The sequence below is a fragment of the Bemisia tabaci genome, chromosome 8, assembly GCF_918797505.1.
Source record: "Bemisia tabaci chromosome 8, PGI_BMITA_v3".
NCBI lineage: Eukaryota > Metazoa > Arthropoda > Insecta > Hemiptera > Aleyrodidae > Bemisia > Bemisia tabaci.
This window is the reverse complement of record NC_092800.1, coordinates 8599813-8622485: the sequence shown is the minus strand read 5'-3', so window position 1 is coordinate 8622485 and position 22673 is coordinate 8599813. Positions and strand designations below refer to the sequence as shown.

Genomic DNA, 22673 nt, shown 5'->3' with positions numbered 1-22673 from the left:
GTTTATCAATGAAAAATAGGATTTTTAAAAAGATTTTTTTCCGTTTGTCCAGCATAACTACTGAGCATTTCAAGTTAAAACATTGCAAAATGGCGCATTTGAATGAGAGGGAGGGCTTTGCTGAGTGTTCTTAGATCCAACCAAAACCGATATGCAAAAAAGGGGAAAAGTTGCAGAGGTTCATGTGAGAGTCTTAAAAAAAAGGGGGGGAGTGATTTTGTACAAAGGGAGGATTTTTTGCCAACTATTCACCGTAAATCGATGGCCAAAAAACAAAACCACGTTCGTCCATTGCGGTGTTTTAAAATTTCCCCTCCTATTTCATTTTTTTGAAGAGAAACAAACTAACTTTATAGCTTGAAATTCACACCGAATTTTCTGCTAACAGAGAAGAAAAATTAAGGAAGTTTTCGAGAAATCTCCATGACTAGTTTTCCAAAGAAACATAAAGTATGCCAGAAAGTCTGCAACGTCACAAACAAAGATGCGTGGTTTCTCACTTTGACCATGAATATTAAAACTTAAAAAATCTCGAGACTGACCGTTTTGTAAAATCTTTTCCGTTGACACGCCGGAGCATACCTTTTTCATTTGTTCAAAATCGACAATAATAAGTGAGACAGAGATAGGAACATACCTGAAACAAAAAATAAGCAAAGAGAATATAGTAAACATAATGTTAGAAAACCAATATAATCGGAATAGTACACACAGACTCATAAAAGAGATTCCAGAAATCAAACAAAAATCGTTCAATGCAACGGTAACTCTCGAGGTTGAAGGCGCTGTGATACAACTATTCGTACTTGATGGATGTGCGTATTGCATACTCCAAATATGAAGGCGGTTTGGCTTTCGTGGCCCTGTACGCGTAACGCGCGTCGTTGAAAGGTGTTTTCCCTGGGTTTTCTTTTCCTACTTTTCCTAGATTTTCCCTGACTTTTCGAAACATGTTGTCCTGCCTTGAAGTTACAGAGTGGGACGCACTTACAATTTTTCCAGTGACTAACTGTTAATACCATCCAACACTGTTACCTCCCAAATCTCTTAGGCGAATGGACGTGCTTACGCTATAAAAAACTAAGTAGATAGGGTTTGGTCCCCTTAGCACACGACAAAAGGATCTTATAAGAATTTTTTTTTTTAACGCAGAGTGTCAACGTCAATGCGTCATTTTCTATTTCTGAACATGAAAATAAAAATTGGTCCTTTGATACCTTATCATATTATTGATTATAATGAAATTGTGAGGAACAATGGAAAAAAAAACACATTGACCACACATTCACTTTATTCAGCTTAAATCAAAAGGAAATCCGCTCACATTAAGAGGCTTGGTTCTTGATTTAAGCTTAAATCTGCTTAAACCAAGAGTCCTTTTTCATGTCAATGTTTTCAAGAGTCTGGACTCTAGATCCAATGTGTTTTTTTTTTTTTGGTTTTTTTCAGTGAATCTGAAGATTTGCACTCCCCGGAAACCCTTTGATTCCTCCATATATACTCCATATATTTTCCAACTTAGGAATCAGCCAAGATGACGCTCCGATTTTAAGCCTGAATTCCAGACGCTTCGCAAATGATAAAAAGTGTTAACCACTGAAATTCACTACAAGAGCCACGTTTTAAGTGATCTACCTAAACGCGTGAATTTTTTAAACCGAGCTGTATAAAGGGATATAAATGTAGACAATAAGTCCAACCCTGAGTAATCCCTTATTCCGGAAAAAACTCAAGCGAGGAGGTGGAGCTGGAGGAAGCCCGGGGGCTTGTCCCTTTTGTGAGCCGAACATTTCCACTAACTGTTAGTGCACATCCGTTAACGTGGCTTCATAACGAAGTTATGCTCGAAGCCAAGCGAAAGCATCTACTTACATAAATGTCTCTATGTTATTCCCCCATAAAAAGCTGAATCTCTAATCCTGAAGTTTTATTCCGGTGCGCAATTCTGGAAAGAACAGTAATTTTGCCGTAAAGCGTCGCTCCTCTCACGTAAGGGCGTATCTCAATTCCTACGTTAGCCTTGTTTTACAAATAGATCCATACCCTCTGGGGCTCATGCGATAATCGAGTTACGCCCTTACGTCAGAGGAGCGACGAAATATGCGCCAGGTTGACGAACTTGGGGTGAAAACGCGATTTCACATTTCGCGGCTGAAACTGCGGAAGGCTGGTTTCACGATAACTGGAGTAGTTTTGTCGCCGTAGCAGACAACACATTTTTCGGTCATATTTTTAGTAGAAATGATAATCACTCGAATTTTTTCGCATTAATCTTCAAAGGGTTACGTATTATAACGCTTACTGATGATTTATTGCTCTACTTCTCAATTAATATTATGTAAATTCCAAAAATGTGCTGTCTGTTGCGCGGTAAAAAGTCAGCGTAACAGACAGCACATTTTCGGCCATTTATATATTAAAATTGAGAAGCAGAGCGATAAATCTTTGAAAAGCGTTATAACATGTAACACTGTGTAGATTAATGCAAAAAAATTCGAGTGATTATCATTACTACTAAAAGTATGACCGAAAAATGTGTTGTCTGTTACGGCGACAAAACTATTCCAGTTATCGTGAAATCACCCAGAAACGCGTAAATCGGTTTGCGACGTTGCAGACGTCCTGTCATATTTTATTTTTTACATGGAAAACAACTGAGCGTCATTTCTTGACAAGTTCGGAGATTTTTCTTCTCTGCGTGAAGAATATTCTGTGTGTAAATTTGAAGTCATGATGTTGGTTTGTTCTCCTTTCAAAAATAAAATAGGAGCGGAGATTTTGAAACACCGCATGCATTTTTGCAGTTTCACCATCGGTTTATTTGGGCGTCGTGTTAAAAGATACAGGAGGGATTTTTTCTAGAGTACGCAGCAATACATAGGTTTTTTTGTGCACAAATATTTCTATACTTTTCGGCTGAAATCGGGATTGCTTTGATTGAAATTATATGTCTTCGACCGAATTATATTTCTCTTGGGAAAAATATTAATTCAGAAAAGAAAAAAGATGATGGTTCACAAGCTCTTCCAAACACTTTAAAAAAGGATCAATGCATATTCTAGTTATAGTAGCTTTAAATCTAAAGTTGCTTTTGCCTTATCTCAATTTTTCACGCAGTTATTTTTTGATCTCCTTTTCATTTCCAATATAATTTTAATTACACATCTTATCTCACAAAAGAAAAATTATAAAAATAATTACTCCTTCGATCCGTCCCTCTTTTGTAACCACGCTTGGCTTCCGTTGATAGCTATGTAAACGTCCGCATTACGGGAGAGAGAAATTGAAGGCGCTTACATACAACTATTCGTACTCAATGGATGTGCGTGTTGCATATTCTAAAGTTGAAGGCGTTTTGGCTTCAATGGCCCTCGCAGTGACGCGCACCGCGAGTTGCGGTGAGGTGCTGGCGAACTTTTATTCATAGACACGCACGCTTTCGGGTTTTCCCTTTTCATTTTGAAGAGGCTATTCTTCAGAGCTCTTCATTTCTCAGAAAAAAGAAAAAGAAAAATGCCCCATGAGCGTAAAAAAATCTGAATCAATTTAAAGTATACCCACTGATGTCTGCGTCTTACGAGACAAAACAGGTATGATTAGATTTATGCTCTGCTAATCAAGCGAGAGTATGATTGGGGTTGTGCAAAGGTTCCGATGGGACGAGAATTTTCAAGGTTTATGGCAAAACTTTCTGCCTTTTCACGGTGGAGCAGAATTCTCTAACTTTTCCGCGTTTCCCCGAACTTTCAAATAACTTTTCGCTCCATGCATTATATTAATACAGGAATCAAGCGCTCCTAAGAGCGCGAATAGAAAAGGTATAAATTAAAATGCCACTTTAAATGTTCCCTCAAAATAACCTTAAAACGCGATTCACGCACGACCAATTCGGAAATCTACCCTCACACGAATGTAAACATCTATACACAACACTGATGGAAATAACTACATTTTGGAAGAAGGGGGCACCACTTCCAGCCCAGTTGAAAAACAACGTATTTGCCATTCATTTATTGATGCAGGACGGTGCTTTTATGGATGAGCCGGAATATTAGTTCCTCGTTGTAGTCAAAACGGTCCAATCACACAAAAATGGCGTCTTTTTTTTCATTTGATCACATTCAGAAATTCAAAACCTGGTAAGCGTCATCAAGTGTTGTAAGATTGTGTGTTTGTGTCCTTATAACTTCAAAATAACCTATATAGCGTCAACCTCATGGACTTTTTCTTCAAATTTTGTTCGTAGCTTTTTGTAAGAATTTTTTTTCTTAAACCACCATTGGATTCCCGTTAAATGAGAGAAACCTTTGCACGAGCTTAGCAGCACATGGCTTTGACGCAGTTTTGAATTTCCATTTTTCATTTATACTTCGATATACGTATTCTGTATGAGTCGATTCTAGACTCGTCCCGTTCAGGTTTCAACAATTTCTTCAAATTCTGATTCCTTGACTTTTCTCTGACTTCCTTTGCTTTCCCAGGACTTTCCTGGACCTTCAAAATAAAATTCCCCTCCGATTTTTTTCCTCTCAATTACACTGACTTCTGCGCTAAACACTCCTCACAAACTCCTTTGACTTTTCCTCTGAACTCCCTAACTTCTTCCCTTCTTTTATACCTTAACATTTCGTCACCATCCGGACAAAGTATCACAAGCATCATGCGACGTTTCAAAATTTCCGCCGCTATTTTATTTTTTTACAGAGAAAGTTTGGATTGATTCTGTTTTAAAATTTCACTGAATTTTATCGGCAGCACAAAGAAAATTCAGTGAAATTTTCGGACAACTTCGTTGCACAATTTCTCTGTTAAAAAGAATGGCAGCGGGAATTTTAAAACCTCGCATGACGCTTGTGATACTTTGGCCGAACAAAGACGATTTATTCACCTACTAAAAAGAAATTACAATCGACATTCCCTGACATTTCCAGGTCGCCATGGATTCCCTGACTTTCCAGGTTTTCCGAACGGCTGAAAACCGTGCGTAATATAAATCATTCTCAACTCGAAGTTCTGGAGAGAGAACATGTAACGGAAAGCTTTACTCCGTACTTTATCCGGAGCCTCACGCCGCACAGAAGATCGAGTCAATTAGAGAGGTCGGACATGAAATTTTCGACGAAAACTGCTAATTTTGATGCTTATTTCGTCACATTTTAAATTTCAAGGGGTGCTTGAAGCCGAAAATTTCACGAGGAAACCAATGAAACTATTTTTAGAACCTCAAAGTTTCCGATAAACCAGGGTTGCCACAGAATTTAATAAATGAGATTCCCTGACATATCCCTGATTTCCCTGACACATTTTGGTGGAATTCCCTGACAATTGAAGATGTGACGGATGGTTAAGAAGGCATACTTGAAAATAGTTTTCAGGCAATTTAGAAAATGAAATTTCGAATTCCCTGATATTTCCCTGACACATTTTGATGGAATTCCCTGACAATTGAGATGAAATGGCAAATGGTTAAAAAGACATAATTGAAAATAGTTTTCAGGCAAAATTTGTTGTTCGAAACCTCAAACCGATTTTAGAAAGCAAATAAAGAAGATTTAACAATTTTTCCCTGACATTTTCGTCATTTTCCCGGTTTTCCCTAACTTTATAAAATTCCCTGACATTTCCCGGTTCTCCCTGACACATTTTGGTGAAACTCCTGACAATTGAAAATGTGACGGATGATTAAGAAGGCGTATTGAAAATAGTTTTCGGGCAAAATTTCTTGTTCAAAATCTCAAACCCATTCTAGAAAGAAAATGAGGGCGATTTAACAGATTTCCCCTGACATTTTCGTCATTTTCCCGAACATTCCCCGGTTTTCCCTGACAATTTAAAATTCGCTGACGTCTCCCGGGTTTCCCTGACCGTGACAACCCTGATAAACGGAGTTACAAGCGTTGAAGTTTCCAAATTTTGTCCGACCTCTCGTATCGACTCGGTCAACTGTGCGCGAGCACAGAGGGACGTTAGCATTTCCTAAAAAGCAGTGGAGACACGAACGTTGGGAAAACCGCAAAAAGAGATTTTCCGGACGCAGGAATGCCACAGAATTTAGGAAAGGAAATTCCTGTCATTTCCCTGGCACATTTTGGTGGAATTCTCTGACAATTGAAGATGAGACGGATGGTTAAGAAGACATAATTGAGAATAGTTTTCAGGCAAAATTTGTTGTTCGAAACCTCGAACCCATTCTAAAGAGCAATGAAGGTTATTTAACTAATTTTCCCGGACCATTTTCGTCATTATCGTCATTTTCCCTGACATTTCCGGTTATTCCTGACTGTGACAACCCTGATAAACGGAGTTATAAGCGCTAGAAGTTTCCCTTCCGTATCGACTCGATCCACTGTGCGCCAGCACAGAGGGACGTTAGCATTTCCTAAAAAGCATGCGGAGACCCGAACGTTGGGAAAACCGCAAAAAGGGATTTCCCGGACGCAACGCGGACGCAGGCGACGCGGAGGAAGCGGGAAGTATCGAAAAGCGAAGCGGAGTTATTGTTTGTCCTTCCTCCCCTTTTTACGAAAGTTTTATTGGTACACAATTATTAAGCGGGTCGAGCGTAAGCGCTGACGCTCGGCTGCCCGCCCCGCCACGCCCGAGCGTGCCCGCATGACGTCACCCCCGACGAGGCCGTGACGTCATTGCCACCTCCCCGGCCCCCGCGCCCATCCGCCGGCCCCGCGCCCCATCGATCCCTCCGAGAAGCAACAGGCGGCCACGGGCTCCCGAGTCGAGGGCTCAAACACCCGCAGCCCTGCTGCCGTTCCAGGCGTGTCACACACACCCAGCACCCTCCAATGCCACTTTTTAGGTTAGGTAAGTTTCTCGCGCGAAAGAACGTAAATAAATTGCCGTAATGTTGCCGGATTTTCCTGCGGAATCAGGGTTGCCACAGAATTTGAAGAATTTAATTCCCGGACATTTCCCTGACACCTGAACAAACGCCAGAATGTTGAAAAATAAAAACCTCCCACCGTCGAATCCGACTTTCTAGGTTAGGTACGTTTCTTCGTTTCTTGCGCACGAAAGAACGTAACTACGTTGCCATAATGTTGCTGGATTTTACAGAATTTAAATAATTAAATTCCCTGACATTTCCCTGATTTCCTTGACACCTGAACAAATGCCGGATTGTTGAAAAAGAAAACCTCCCACCGTCGAATCCGACTTTCTAGGTTAGGTGCGTTTCGTCGTTTTCGCAAGAAAGAACGTAACTACATTGCCGTAATGTTGCCGGATTTTCCCGCGGAATCAGGGTTGCCACAGAATTTGAATAATTTAATGGAGAGGTTGCATGTGTGAGGAATTTGCGATTTGACTGTTGATACTTATGCAAAAGTTCATGAACAGAGAGAACAGAGTCCATGAACACAATTTTGCCAGCTTCTTATAACGACGTGCGGTGCGCGATACTGCGGGGGAAATGGATGCCAAAACGCCTTCTAATTTGGGGTTGCAACCCGCACATCCATCGAGTACGAATAGTTGTATGCATGCGCCTTCCATTTTTCGCGCTTATAATACGAATAAGGTAGTGATGGAGATGTTGCATGTGTGAGGAATTTGCGATTTGACCATTGATTCTTATGTAAAAGTTCGCGAGAAACACGATGGTGCCACTGGTTTTCTCGGAAATCATCTCCCAAGCTCAAAAAAAACTCTCAAGTTGAGGCCAAAAGGGAGGGGATATCCCACGCTATCCTGAGAGTCCACGTCTACATCAAGACAAACTCTCCATGCAAAGATAGGGAACGAATACATTAGCAGGGATGCCGTGTTTTCAGTTTTAGAGTCCCCACATAAAGTGGCAGCCCTGTCAATGTATTTGCTCCCTATCTTTTCATGGAGAGTTTGTCTTGGTGAAGATGTGGACTCTCAGGATAGCGTGGGACATTCCCTCCATTTTGGCCTCAACTTGAGAGCTTTTTTTGAGCTTGGGAGCTGATTTCAGAGAAAACCAGTGGCACTATCGTGTTTCTCGCGAACTTTTACATAAGAATCAACAGTCAAATCGCAAATTCCTCACACATGCAACATCTCCATTCCCTGACATTTCCCTGATTTTCCTGACACCTGTACAAACGCCAATAGTATGAAGGGAAAATTTTCACCGGGATACTAGAGAAAGTTTTCTGTCGACGTTTCAAAACTCGATTTTTGAACCAACTCAACTCAAGTCATTCTATCTGAAAATTTTGTTACCAAAGACACAAAGACTTCAGGGGTCTTGCTCTTCGTATCGAAGCAATGTAAAGGAGGGACGTGAAGCAATGAGGACTAAAAGCAATTCTAATTCATTCAGAAAAATAGCGCTCGTAGTAGGCTAAAAAACCAATTTGTCTCGACACGAGAGGGTCAAAAAAAAAAAGAATGTTATGGATCAACACTATTTTGTTGCATAATAATGACTGACGATCGATTGATTAAATTTTAATGGGGCTCTAATTGACTAACTCTGCCCTAGTTTCACGTACATGATAATAGCTGTCTCTTTAATGCGCAAACTTGAATGTTTGTGACGTTAAACGGAGGGCAGAAATATTTAATCAAGTGAAACAACTACATCAACTCCGGGGTGGCTCAAATTGAATACCCACTTAATTGAAGGAAAACTGAGTTCCCTTGCTACTTCGCTCCGATGGTGTTTTTTTTCGCCTATTTCGTCGTCTCCCGAACGAAGGCACGTAACTCCATTCCAAGATTTCAAAATTGATTCAAACAATTCAATTTATCACAAGCATGACCTGTGCAATTAATGCCGTGCTGAGGGAAAACGCCGTATAAACCTTCAGGCGTTGCCAAATTTCCTTCCATAAAACGAGAATTTCCTGGTAAATTTATGAACATTTCCCTCCCTATTTTTCAGATAATTTAGTTCTCAATTCCACCTTAAGTCCCTGAAAATTTCAAGGAAAAATATTCATAACGTTCCTCAAAAATAAACATTTAATTGAAGGAGATTTGGCAACTCCCGCATGTTCATATGACGTTCTTCCACGGCAGAATTGTTGTCCAGAATTTTTTTGATTTTTGCATGAAATTAGTAGAAAAATACCAGAAATTTTCGACTGAAAATGCCAACGATTTTCAAGATAATAATGTAATTTGCGAGGGACATCCGACAGAACTGAAATGTACTTACGTTTTTTCGTACGAAAAACGACGATTTATGACTCATGGGTGTTCGATAGAAAAGTTTGTAAAGCAAGTTTGACAAACACTGGAAAAAAACACATTGGATCTAGAGTCCAGACTCTTAAAAACATCGACAAGAAAAAATACTCTTGATTCAATCGGATTTTTGCTTAAATCAAGAACCAAGCCTCTTAATTTGAGCGGATTTCCTTTTGATTTAAGCTTAAATCTGATTGAATCAAGAGTATTTTTTCTTGTCAATGTTTTCAAGAGTCTGGACTCTAGATCCAATGTGTTTTTTTTCCAGTGAACCGATGGATCATGATAACTGTCACATGCTGAGACGACATGCCTAAAAAAAGGCGCAGCGGTCAGCGGTAAGGCGTGAATGATCGATTATCGATATTCCCATATTTGAAAATAACCGATAAATAAATCGATCGGTAAATAATCTATTATTAAGGTGAAAGCCTTAATAATCCATCCTTTTCCGTAAGTTTAAATAGCAGATCAATCGATATATCGATTGTTATACCATTTAAACCTGTGGAAAAGGATCGATAAACAGGGTGTTCGCAGACAACACCTTAATAATCGATTCTTAACCATAGGATTAAATGGCATAGCAATCGATAGATCGCATTTCACGCCACGCCACTGACTGGAACGGTTCCAGCGATCAACTTGACGGCAGCGCTTCGGAGGCTGGAATCTCGGCCGCAACAGGATTTTCCAGCCCAGAGCCCAGCCTCATAATTGCCGCGAAAAGCGAAGACGCACCATTAGCTTTAAGGTCTTTTATGTGTTATCCTATTACCCGGTATCATCGGCTCTATGCAGTATAATACTCAGGCTCACTCGGTTATGAACGAATCGATATAGGCGTTTGAGTGACGGCTACCGTTATGCATAGTACGTGAGAACATTAAAAGGCCTTTGGATGATCGAACCAGGGGAAAATAATTGTGTTCGATCGGATGAGTTTGACAAAGAGGAACGATTTTTTTTTCAATTGACGTATTTTGATGATTGATGAATGACGATGAGTTTTCCACTGTTTATCTTTCCTGGTCATTTTTGAGGCTTGACGTGTTTTAACCAGCTACTGAATGACTTTTAAAATGATTTAATCTCCAACAGAGTAATTTTGACCAAAGTTTAGAGCAAATGAAAAATAAATAAAATAAAAAAAAGAAAGAAAAACAGATTATGTAATGGACTACTAGACAAGGTATGAATTTCAGAATTCTAATACACGTTTTACAACCAAAATTTCACGTAAAATACGATGTTCTCAAAGAAAATTACCGAAATCAATACCTTACAAAGATATTGATGATCTTGATGCGTGAATTCAAACATGATCATGAAAACAGCTTTTTGGTTGCGATGTTTCATAATCTCCACTTTTAATTTCTATTTTAGAGAGGAAACTATGGAACGAATTTGTTGAAATTTTGAGTGTTTAGCATTGATAAACCTATGAAGAAAATTTAGAAAAAGTTTTGATTAATTCCATGCATTTGCTTATAATTTTAGTGGATAAAACGTTAGCGGAGATCCTATGACATCGCAACCAAGAAATGCCTTTTCAGCACCCAGCGATCCAATTGGGTGCATTTCTATCAAACGGAACTATGTGCATTCTGACGTCAGACTATTATGCATGCATTGTGGGTCTCAGGGCTCATGTCTGAAATGCAGACATTGAGGCGTTGGGTGCAGAAACAGCAGTTTTTGGTTGCGATGTTTCATAATCTCCGCTTTTAATTTGTTTATTTGACTGTTGATTCTTATGTAAAAGTTCGCGAGAAACACGATGTGGCCGCTGGTTTTCTCTGAAATCAACTCCCAAGCTCAAAAAAAGCTCTCAAGTTGAGGCTAAAATGGAGGGGATATCCCACGCTATCCTGAGAGTCCACCATCAAAACAAACGCTCCATGCAAAGATAGGGAGCAAGTACATTAGCAGGGTTGCCATTTTTTAGTTTCAGATTCCCCGAATAAAGTGGCAGCCCTGTCAATGTATTTGCACCCTATCTTTGCATGGAGAGTTTGTTTTGATGTAGAGGTGGACCCTCAGGATAGCGTGGGATATTCCCTCCATTTTGCCTCAACTTTGAGAGCTTTTTATCAGCTTGGGAGTTGATTTCAGGGAAAACCAGTGGCACTATCGTGTTTCTCGCCATCTTTTACACGAGAATCAATAGTCAAATCGCAAATCCCTCACACATGCAACATCTCCATAACTACCTAATCCGTATTATAAGCGCGAAAAATGGAAGGCGCATGCATACAACTATTCGTACTCGATGGATGTGCGGGTTGCGAACCCCAAATTAGAAGGCGTTTTGGCATCCATTTCCCTCGCAGTATCGCGCACCGCACGTCGTTATAAAAAGCTGGCAAAATTGTGTTCATGGACTCGCACGCTTTCGGGCTTTTCTTTTTCCTTTCGAAGAAGCTTTTCTTCAGGACTTTTACACGAGAATCAACAGTCAAATCGCAAATTCCTCACACATGCAACATCTCCATCATGGCAACCCTGAACACGACCCTAAACACCGTTCGACTTGATTTCGGTTCGGCTTCCGAAAGCAATTGAAAAATTCCCCCTCGGTATAATAATTTCCCGTGGAATACGGCGGGAGTCATTCCGTTGGCGGTTTTCCCGCTTTTCCGGGCGGGGGAAATTCGGCGTATCCCTCAGCGGCGGCGGCGGCGGCGGTTCCCGGGACTGGGCGCGTACGCGCGTCATTCCGACGCAGCCCCGCGTCCGCGTGACCTGAAAACCTTTAAAAATCTGACCTTTCCCAATCCACAATCCGCATCCGCCGCTTTTAAATCGCCCCGTCCGGCTTCGGGGCTTTAGCACCCCTAAATTAGCCCCAGCGCCTCGATCTCATTTTCCCCGCACGCGTCTCTCCGCTTTCCCCGAAGCGTGGCATGCTTTGCATTGCGATATATCGATTGATCTGCCATTTAAACCCATGAAAAAGGATCGATTAACAGGGTCGTATTCGCAACAAACACCTTAATAATCGATTCTTTACCATAGCTTCTAATAATATATCGTCACCTTCCAGGCAAAGTATCACAAGCGCCATGCGACGTTCAAAAATTTCCGCCGCCATTTTATTTTTTTACAGAGAAATTGTTCAACGAAGCTGTCCGAAAATTGCACTGAATTTTCTTTGTGCTGCCGATAAAATTTAGTGAAATTTCCAAACAGATTCAACCAACAATTTCTCAGTAAAGAAATAAAATGGCGACGGAAATTTTTAGACGTCGCATGGCGCTGGTGATACTTTGCCTGGAAGGTGACGACATGTAGTAATCAGCTGCGTGGCGTGAATTGCGATACATTGATTGTTATGCCATTTAAACTTATGGAAAAGGTTCGATAAGCAGGGTGTTCGCAGCGAACACGTTAATAATCGATTCTATACGATAGGTTTAAATGGCGTAACAATCGATACATCGCAATTCACGCCACGCCACTGGCAGTAATCATTAGTAAGAGAGAAGAAAAATTTGACGGATTTGCCCCCAAAAATACTTCCTTCCCGTGTTATTTTTCCTATTCATTCCAGCGGGCTGATTGTTGAAATCGATAGACAAAGCTAAAGACAAAAAAGACATGGGGAGTATGGAGCGATCCTATTGGTTGAAATGGGTGGTTCTTATAGACTAGGAGGGTTAATGATGGAGTAACTATATGGTCTATCGTGGGTTGCCGTTGGTTAGTCTATTTAACCTAATGTAGTCTTATTTCGTCTTACTTAGTTAGTCTTATTTTCCTATGTCCGTTGCAGCCACCTGCTTCCTCCAATAGGATCCCTCCATATCCCTTTCGTCTTCTTCGTCTATAGCTTTGTCTATCAATTTCAATAATCAGCCCGCTGTTCACTAAAGTTTGCCCTCTTCCATTGCTTTGCAGCCTCGTTTTTTGACCGCCAAAGAAACAGAACAGGGACTTTCAAATTTTGTTAACAATACAGAGCTCCCTTCTATTGTTTTGGACACGTGAGGTCCCCAACTCAATATAACAAAAGACCCTAACGAACACCTGGCTAATGATGTTTATGAAGGAATGCCATTTCCTTCTATTGTTCCGTGAAGTTCGGGCTTTTCCAAAAAAAAAAAAAAAAAAACAAGGAAAAAGGTTCTGAATTACATTCTAATTGCAAAAAGGGTAAGCAGAGGGGGTGGGACCATTGGTGGTTGCTACAGACTAACAGAGCTTATAAAAGGGAAACCCCACCCCTAAAATTCAGTCAGTCTGTGTTTAGTGGGCGAAGGGGTCCAATGGGTGAACAGGTCAGTGGGTCAGTGGTTCATTGGCTCAGTTGTTGATTAGTTCAGTGGTTCAGTGGTTCAGTGGTAGAGTGGTTTAATGGTGCAGTCCGCAGTCAGTGACGGGAGTCGCAACATTTGCAGGAACGCAACATGATTGAAGCTTCTAATACGTGAGTATACCTTACAGGGTATTCATACATTCTATTGATTTAAAATTAAATTTTTCTTCTTTAATTTTAAATTTAAAAATTTTGCTTTCTGAATTTTAAATTTTTTAAATATTATTAAGTATGTTATTTTATTTTTGTTTTTTTTTAATTTGATGAACATTATATTTTACATTCATTAGTATTTCAGTGGTGCCAGGTTCATATTTTCATTAATCAGTGTAAGTACTCGAATCCTAAAAAAAAAAAAAAAAATCGTCAATGAAAATAAAGTTTCACGATATTATTTTCAAATGTTTTCTTTCTCTCTAGGTCAGAATACGATTGGTTTCTTTTGTTTTCTTTCCATTCGCACAAATTATCATCGAAGAAAACGCTGGGATTTTGATAGCTAATTCTCGAGTAATTTTCAGCGCTTAATCCGGAAAAATGAATCGAGAATCTATCATCAAAATCCCAGCATTTTTTTTTAAAAAAAAAGTTCACATTCTTTAGGCTAAAAGTAAGTAATAAAGATTAGTAATGAGAGTAGTAATGTATTCATTAGTTTCCAATTATTTTCATGTTTTTAGACTTGAATTAATGCTTTTTTCTTTTTTTTCAGGTCATAGTTTTGCATTGAAAGTCGTACTAAATTGGATTAATGAAGGCAATACATAATGCGTAAAACTCCACCGCAGCGTTTCGAAATCCCGATTAAGTTTTACTTTTTAAAAGAAAAGTAACCGACGCATCTCCCTCAAATTCTCCGTAAATACTTGAATGAATATTTGAACATTGAATGAGTAAGGAAGTTTTGAGGAAAAACGACTCATTAATTCTGATGGGAATAAAACATGTGCAGCGATTTGCAACGTCACAATCAAGGGTAAGTAATCTTATCCTCCAGCTACTGATATACTACTTCTTTTTAAATTTTAAATAAAAAAATTGCACATATGCTATATTTTTCCAGCGTTCTGCTTGATAAATGGTTTCAACTCATTTTCTTGGACTGAATTTTTTTCCTATTCAAAAGCTTCATACTGATTTTTCTTTTATCATTTAGACGTATTTCTGCCAAACGGAACTATATGCATTGCGACATGAGCCCTAAGACCCATAAGAATACATGCGCAACAGGGCTCACGTCATAATGCACATAGTTCCGTTTGACAGAAATACGTCCATTTATGTATCTTTCCTGAATTGGCCTGTTGCATGCAAGAGATACAGCCGTGCGAATAGACTTTTTAGAGGTTAAATGACACGAAAATTACGATGGTCACGTTAAAAAAGTCAGAAATACACTCCTTACTGCGCAATTTGCGTAGTTAGGAGCGCGCTTTTTCAAATTTTCCCGCGTCTGGGGGCAGTTTTCAAACGGAAACAATTAACGGCAACTCACGGCTATTTCCGGTCCACTAAAACTGACACCATAACCTAAAAATCGGAGCTCGTGATATCGTGAAATGAAATGTAGAAGGATTGCGTTGGATATTTAAAAGTTGGTCGATTTGGTTACCGCAGAAAGCGTATATGGACCACTATAAGAGATCACGTTGGGTTTGTAAACAAACTGAAGGAAAAAATAACAACAACAACAACAACTCGGCATCTTCCGGAAATCACCGAGCCCGCCGTTTGCTCGTTTCCGGTGATTAGAAAACTGCCCCCAGACGCGGGAAATTTGAAAAAGCGCGTTCCTAACAACGCAAATTGCGCAGTAAGGAGTGTATTTCAGACTTTTTTAATGTGACCATCGTAATTTTCGTGTCATTTGACCTCTGAAAAGTCTATTCGCGGGGCTGTATCTCTTGCATGCAACAGGCCCATTGACAAGAGACAGGGTCAGTTTGGAAGTTATTTTCAGCATGCTAATCGCGAGTAAAATAATTGCTAGTTATACAGGATGTCCGGAAGTTAACATCTTTAACTTTCCGGATCGATTTTTCTTCTCAAAATACGACTATTTTGTCCTATTCTGCCGTGCTAAGGAAGAACGCCGTATGAACATTCGAGAGTTGCCAAATTTCCTTCGATAAAATGTCTATTTTTAAGGAAAATTATGAATATTTTTCCTTTAAATTTTCAGAATCTTTAGGTAAAATTGCGAACTAAATTATTTGAAAAATTGGGAGGAAAATATTCATAAATTTACCAGAAAATTCGCGTTTTGTCAAAGAAAATTTGGCAACGTCTGAAGGTTCATACGGCGTTTTTCCTTAGCACGGCGGTATTCACATATGCCCGAAAACGCTCCTTAAATGAGCTGTACACTTCCAAAGTCATTTGTTTTCTTTCAAAATAATTTAACACCTCGTTATTTTGTCGTAAGTAACTGAAATTTTGTGAAGGAGATTATTTTTCAGTGTACTGTTCATTTTTCGTGTTTTTTTAAAGACTTACGTCTTCTGGAAATGACCCCGACTTTTACAATTTCGATACATTTTTTCTTAGATGATATTTGGGCAAACGGATTACAGCGCGTAAAAGAGCGCTAAAAATCAAGGGTTCACAGAACTGCTCAAAATTTTCTAGAAACGCGTCATTTCGAAGCAGCATAGCTTAGAAAAAGTGTCAGATTTTCAAAGCTCCTTACTGGATAGGCAATTTTTCTGCACGGACCGTAAGAAAAATTGCCCACGGAGCAAGGAGCTTCGAAGAGCCGTCGCAATAGCTTCGGGATTTTCAAAGCCCCTTGCTCCGTACGCAATTTTTCTCACAGTTCGTGCTGAAAAATTGCCTATTCAGCAAGGAGTTTTGAAAATCTTGCCCTGTTGCGTCGAAATGACGCGTTTCTAGAAAATTATTTGCAGTGCCTTGTGCTCTTTATTTTTCGCGCTCTTTCACGTGCTGTAATCCGTTTGCTCAAATCGTCGCTCCTCTCACGTAAGGGCGTATCTAAATTCCTAAGTGAGCCATGTTTTACATAAAGATCCATACCTTCTGGGGCTCATGCGATAATCAAGATACGCCTTTACGTCAGAGGGGCGACGAAATATCATTTACTAAAAAAGTTATCGAAATTTTAAAATTCGGGAACGCTCGAAACGTCATTTTCCGAAGACGTACGTCTTTTAAAAAAATACAAAAAAAGGACAGTGCGCTGAAAAACAACCTCCAACACAAAGTTTCAGCTACTTACAACAAAATAGCGAGGAGTTACATCGATTCGAAAGAGAGAAAAATGTCAACTTTGGAGGCAATTTTTGGAATTTATGGGGCGTTTTCGGGCATATGTGTAAAGGACAAAATAGTCATATTTTGAGCCGAAAAATCGATTCTGAAAGTTAAGTACGTTAACTTCCGGACACCCTGTATAATAAGTAGTTTCGCATTGTTTTGTTTTGTTTTTTGTTTTGTGTGCCTTCAAATATTATACTAATTTTTCTCTCTATGTTGCTTTTTGTCTTCATTCATTCTCTTTTCAGATCGACAAGAAAAGAGCACAGGGAAAGTTCTTTCACCTTGTTTTATTTTGTTTTTTATTTTGTATGCCTTTCGTCATTTTTCCTGTTAGTGAATATTTTTAGAGGGTATGGGATGCACACTAGGAAAACTATTTTACCTATTTATTTTGTTATGTTATTCATATTTTGTATACCTCAAACTAATTTTCTATTGTTTTTCTTTCTTTCAGATCGGCAAGAAACGAGCGCAGCAGTGAAAGCTGCTCGACTAACTTTTCATTTTTCTCCTTTTACTTTTATTTCAATTACTTTTCTCTTATCAATTTTCCTTTCTTTACCTATTCGTCCTTAAGTCTTCGACAAGCGTCCTCTCTCACACTATTTGCAGTTGAACTACATTTTTTAATTGAGAACTACTAATTGGACTTCATTTTGCAATTAGGAACTACAACTTCTGGCTCAGTTTAGAAACAACGTATGTATTATTAGTTTCCTCATGGACATAAGTGTTTTTACCGATGAGTCAGAAATTATAGTTCCTAATTATAAAATGTTGTTCAATTCTGACTCTATTACAAAAGCACCTAACTGCATTAGGAAACAAACTGCTATTGTTTCTAAAATGAGATAGAACTAGCAGTTCCTTATTGCAAAATGTAGTCGATCCTAAGCAAGTATCAAAAAGACGCATTTTGATTACTGAATCGCACATCAATTACTATATTTAATATTAAAAGAGATTTTGGCTTAATTTACCACAAATTACCAGGAAAGTTTAATTATTCTGCATTCGGAAAGCAAAAAATGACTAATTAATTACTCAAAGAATAACTAGTGAGAGAAAAAAGATAAAAGTAAAAAGTAACAGCATTGATTTTTAAATAAGTAATGGATTTTGCATTAGAGTAGAAGTAGATATCAGTTTCCACGCATTAAGGTGATTCGATGAACGTCATATTTTGTGTCAGAACGACATGCGATATACCGCATCGATTGGTTCCATTTTTTCAGCTACTCGTCATATTTTCTCGAATTTTGAGATTGCAATTCTGTTGTCAGGAGACTAAAGAATTCACTTACCAATTTTTACAAACTAATTCTACGTAGCTCGGCATTGAGAGCGTCGGAGCAGTAATTCGGCGAACAGCCACCAGATACGAAGAACGACTTTTGGCCCATCCTAATGAGGAAGCCATCAGATTACTAGATAACAGTGAGGAACTACGGAGGCTCAGAAGGCGCAAACCCTTTGAGCTGGCAACCGTAGTACCCGATTAACCCCCATATATCATCGTAAAATCCCTTGATTGAGGGTGGCTTTAAACTATAGTGATATGTTTGGTATTATTCTTAGTATGTCTTTTTTTTCTTTCTTTCTTTTTCTTTTTCCTGTACAAAGTATATGGTATCAAATTTCACTGTTAAATGTTAGGTTTATACTCATCACTGTGTGGTTAGTATAATGCTGTTCCGGTTGTTCGGGGTCGGACACCGCAGATACCGGGAACTATACCGTTCTCTATGGGCTCTGCGATGCTCGTCCCAGGGCATCCAAGTTAGGAAAAAGTCTGTATAATTGTATATATTTTCAGTCGATAACCGTTATTTATTTTTAAGTTACATCTAAATATCTTATTTCTGTACAGAAGTTGATATGTTTAATAAAAAAAAAAAAAAAAAAAAAAATTCTACGTAGTAAAGGCGTGGTTTTTCTAGAGGAAACATATCGCATTGGATACTGATATGGAAACTGCACTCGAATGCGATATTTTCTCTCCAAACAAACCACGCCCATATTACGTTGAACTTGTTTGCCAAAGTTGGTAAGTGAATTCTTTGGTCTCCTTACAACAGAATTGAGTTCTCAAAATTCGAGAAAAATGACGAGTAGCTGAAAAAACGGAACCAATCGATGCGATAAATCGCATGTAGTTTTGACACAAAATAGCATCCATCGAATCACCTTAATTAAGTATGATCACAACTATATTTCATTAAAATGTGTCTCTTCAAGTTAGGTTAAGGACTAATCATTTCTTTTTTTATTTTTAGTTTGTTTCAGGTCTGCGAAAAACGAAGGAAGTGGTTCGCATGATGAGTCTTGTCATTGAAGACGGAAGTAGTGCCCTCCAAATTGTGTATTTGTTGTGTGAAATTTAAATAATAGATAACATCAATAGTACTATTAATTTAATCCATTTTTAATTACTTTCATTTATACATCTGAAAGGATAATTATTTTTTAAAAGTATATTGCATCCTCAACTTGAATCCCCTCAGTTTCTCAAGAAAATTTGAGAAGTATTTGCAATTCCTCCAAGTTCTGCAAGTGTATAGATCCCGTGGTATACTAATAGTGCATTCAAATGAAAGTAATTACCTGCATGACGCAGAGAGAAATTATTTTTTCGATTCACAGTAGAAAACACGAAAGCCACAAATTGTTCTACATGAATACGTGATTTTTTAAAGTGGCTTCAAAAATTAGTTACTTTTTGCGTCATGCAGTTTAGTTACTAACACTAAATGCAAACTTGTGATTGATGTACTCCGAAGACAGTACCTATCAAACTAAATTAAAATTAAAATTTGAAAAATAAGACCCAAATTTGATTAATTTTGGCATGTTGCCTTCATTAAAATTTTGACGAGAACTGGACGAATTTACGCTAAAAGGAACTATGTTGAATGCAAATCCCTTGCACATAGTTCTTTTTAGCGTGAGAAGTGTGATAAGAACTATGTGCAAGGGATTTGCATTCAACATAGTTCCTTTTAGCGTAACTCCGTGCAACTAATGAATGGATGATAATGGATGAGAACTTTGAACTTTATTGAGGGACTAAATGGACCGAGTTCATCAGAAAGGAACCAAGCCACATCAGCTATTGCCGAATTTGACTGGACAATTCAATTTTTTGCATGAAAACAGTTGTGCGGGTGTTTGAACAAATTTCAGTAAATTTTCTGCATGGTAACGAAGCAAATTCCTTAAAATTTTCAAAAGAATCCGCACAAATTTTCTCTTGTCAAAAATTGAATTGCCCAGTTAAATTTGGCAATACCTGATGTGGCTTGGTTCCTTTCTGTTGAACGCGGTTCAAATAAAATTCAAGAAACCAGTTTTGTCACCTGTTGTAAATCATACTAATAATTCTTGATTTTTTTGTTTGTTTCAGAGCGGGAACGAAGGAAGAAGACAGGGCTTGGGGGGAGGTCTCGCTGAGGGGGGAGGTTCCCGGGGAAAGGGGGGGGGGGTTCGTGGGGTTGGGAAGGATCGCGAAGTGAGGGTTCCCAGGAGGGTATTCCCGGGGAAAGGGGGGTCCGTGGGGTTGGGTGCGGCATCGCGGAGTAGGGTTTCCCAAGGGGGTTCCCGGGGAGAGGGGGGATTCGTGGGGTTTAGATAGGATCGCGGAGTAGGGTTTCCAAGGGGGGACGGGACTCGGAATAGGATCACGGGGGGAGGAGTAGGGTTTTTTTTTTTTTTTTTTTTTTTCCTGCGACTGGCTTGCTGAGATCCTCCGGGGCGTTACGTCCCGGAGTCCGCCGTCGCCGGCAGGGGCGCCCGTCGGGACCCCGTGGGTCCGTTGGGTGCCCCTGCCCCCGACCCCCCGCGAGGGGGGTCATTTTGCCCCCCGCAAGGGGGGGCTTTTTGACCCCCCTCGCGGGGGGTCGGGGGTGGGGGTGCCCAACGGACCCTTATGGGGTCCCGGCGGGCGCCTCTGCCGGCGACGGCAGGCTCCGGGGCGTTGCGCCCCGGAGGATCTCAGCAAGCCACGAGCAAGAAAAAAAAAAAAAAAAAAAAGGGAGGAGGTGGGAAAGGAACCTGGACGCCGGAAGCCGGGGTTGGGGGAGGCCGCTGCTGGTGGACACCGTCGTACCGGGATCGTCGATTTTTTTTTTTTTTTTTTCTATTTTTTTTTCCTTTTTTTATTCTCTGTTTCAGGTCTCTGCTGCTGCCGCTGCTGGTGGACACCGCCGTACCGGGATCGTCGATTTTTTTTTTTTTTTTCTATTCTTTTTTTTTTCTTTTTTTATTCTCTGTTTCAGGTGCTGCTGCTGCTGCTGGATTCGTTCCCGCACCGAAGGTGAGATACCGTTTCATTTCTCCTCGTTAATCAGTTGATGAGGGCACTACTTCCGTCTTCTGAGGGACAGCTGCTGTTAACGACAAGAAACTGACAGATGGAGCTGCGTCAGCGTTGGTAAGTATTAATTGTTTGTTTTCTCTCCCTGCCCCCCCCCCCCCCCCCCCGTGGATTAGGGCTCTTGGCGACACCACGTTAAAAAAAACGCGCCGAAAGCTCTACCTCCAGGAGCAGCACCGCATCCTCAGTCTGATCGGGCTCTCCTAAGGTGGTGTGGAAAAGAGCTTGTCGAATGGTGGCTCCCCAATCCTCTTCTCAGTTGTGGATTATAGCTACTGGCGACACCATGGAAAATATAATGTAACGTCGAATGCTGACAATCCTTTCATTGCAGCCGTGCAAAGCTGAAAGTTTCAGGAGGAAGCCGCACTAGGCTAAGGAGCGTGAATTTTTTCTATTTTATAGGAAGAGCAGAAATTCAAAACTTGGCAAGTGCTACGTTGAGCATTAGAACAGAGATATCGCACTTTGAAAAATTGAGTTTATGACGTCATCCACCGCGGTAGTGACACCCTTGGTTTCTTTCACCTTGCTTTTATCAGTCAGGGAAACACACATTTGCTAAAGCCTGGATACACGCTCAAAATTCCGTCAATTTCCGATCAAAATGACAAAAATGGCGGTCGAGAGTTATCTAAATTGATGGGTAAATCGACGGATGAGACTCACAGTTCCATCATCTACCATAAAATTTTTGCAACCCGCAAATGGTAGATGGTGCGCACCAGTCATCATTTGATCGGAAATTGATGGAAATTTGAGCGCGTATCCAAGCCTCTATGTCACTCAACATGTAACTCGGATGAAAGCAGGGTGGAAAAAACCGAGGGTGTCGATGGTAGATGGTGCGCACCAGTCACCGTTTGATCGAAAATTGATCGAAATTTGAGCGTGTATCCAAGCCTCTATGTTACTCAACGTGTAACTCGGATGAAAGCAGGGTGGAAAAAACCGAGGGTGTCACTGTATTGAGCGTAGAAAGTTGCTGTTCGGGAAGCTCTTAATATTTTTAGCTCATCGACAAAGAATCGAGCATCAGAACACGATTCTGAGACCAGCGCAACGGATCCATGATTAAATTTTTCATAAGTTTTCCACAACGCTTACGTACTCTCGTCTCTTTCATTTATTTGAATGGGTCGTATTCGATATTGGCTCGATGTATCGTTTGGTTCAAGACAATAGAACATGACCTCAAACAAAAATTTTAGGATTTAATATGGAAAAGTTGAGAATCGGAAAATTCCTTACTATTTCACTTTTCATGATTACATTTGGTACTCAAAAGAATCAAAAATCAATCACAAAAGACCCAATCCCTCAGATTTCCAAATTGACTTTTGAGGCTACGTTTACATGTTGAACCAATCGATATCAATACAGTCTCACCTGTTTGACGTATCGAATACGATCCACGGTTTGCGAAATAAATATGGTGACATCGCATTACGAGAAAGACATTCGTGCATGAATAACTTCATTGAAAATATTGCGTACATTTCATCGTTTCCGGTTGTAAAACGAAAACGA

At 39.8% G+C, this 22673-nt stretch overlaps 1 protein-coding gene and 1 long non-coding RNA gene across 5 annotated transcripts in view; one reads left to right on the top strand and one right to left on the bottom strand.

The window, feature by feature from the left end:
• The window catches only part of rdgB (retinal degeneration B), a 139574-nt gene that overhangs the window by 97885 nt on the left and 19016 nt on the right, over positions 1–22673 (bottom strand). The window contains exon 2 of one of the 4 annotated variants that reach the window (XM_072303767.1): positions 543–637. The exons of the other annotated variants lie outside the window; for them this stretch is intronic. The gene's annotated coding sequence lies outside the window, so the exon portion shown is untranslated. The remainder of the gene's footprint in view (positions 1–542; positions 638–22673) is intronic. 4 annotated transcript variants of the gene reach the window in all.
• On the top strand, positions 13291–15421 carry LOC140225252 (uncharacterized). The gene is made up of 2 exons (XR_011900395.1): positions 13291–13606; positions 14208–15421. It is a non-coding gene; the product is annotated as an uncharacterized lncRNA (long non-coding RNA).